This window comes from Priapulus caudatus, unplaced genomic scaffold (genome assembly GCF_000485595.1).
Source record: "Priapulus caudatus unplaced genomic scaffold, Priapulus_caudatus-5.0.1 Scaffold169, whole genome shotgun sequence".
NCBI classification, from domain to species: Eukaryota; Metazoa; Priapulida; class Priapulimorpha; order Priapulimorphida; family Priapulidae; genus Priapulus; species Priapulus caudatus.
The window spans coordinates 1-397 of record NW_014577230.1 but is presented as its reverse complement, the minus strand read 5'-3'; positions in this window follow the sequence as shown (position 1 = coordinate 397).

Genomic DNA, 397 nt, shown 5'->3' with positions numbered 1-397 from the left:
ACGGACGGACGGACGGACGGACGGACGGACATTCATGCACTTCGTCAGATGAGCTAAAAAGGAGGATGGCATGCTGACAAGAGTTGCGAATCGCAAATCAACGATTTTTATGCAAATAATTCAGGTGCAGATCCAAGATTTTTGAATCTGGGTGTCCAGGAAGAAATAAAGGGCACTTTTTCCTGCTAAATTATTATGGTGTTTTAAAAAGCTGCCGAAGGCCACTTCGGGGGGGGTATGGGGGACCTCCCCCAAGAATTTTGTTTTAAATTGGTGCATTCTGGGAGCATCCGAGCAGTAATTTTGATGTCTAGAATGCAAAAAGTTATCAGATCCGGTCCCCCGGACGCCCAGCGGACCCTCTTTGCCCATTTCTGGGTTTTTATAACAAATTTAT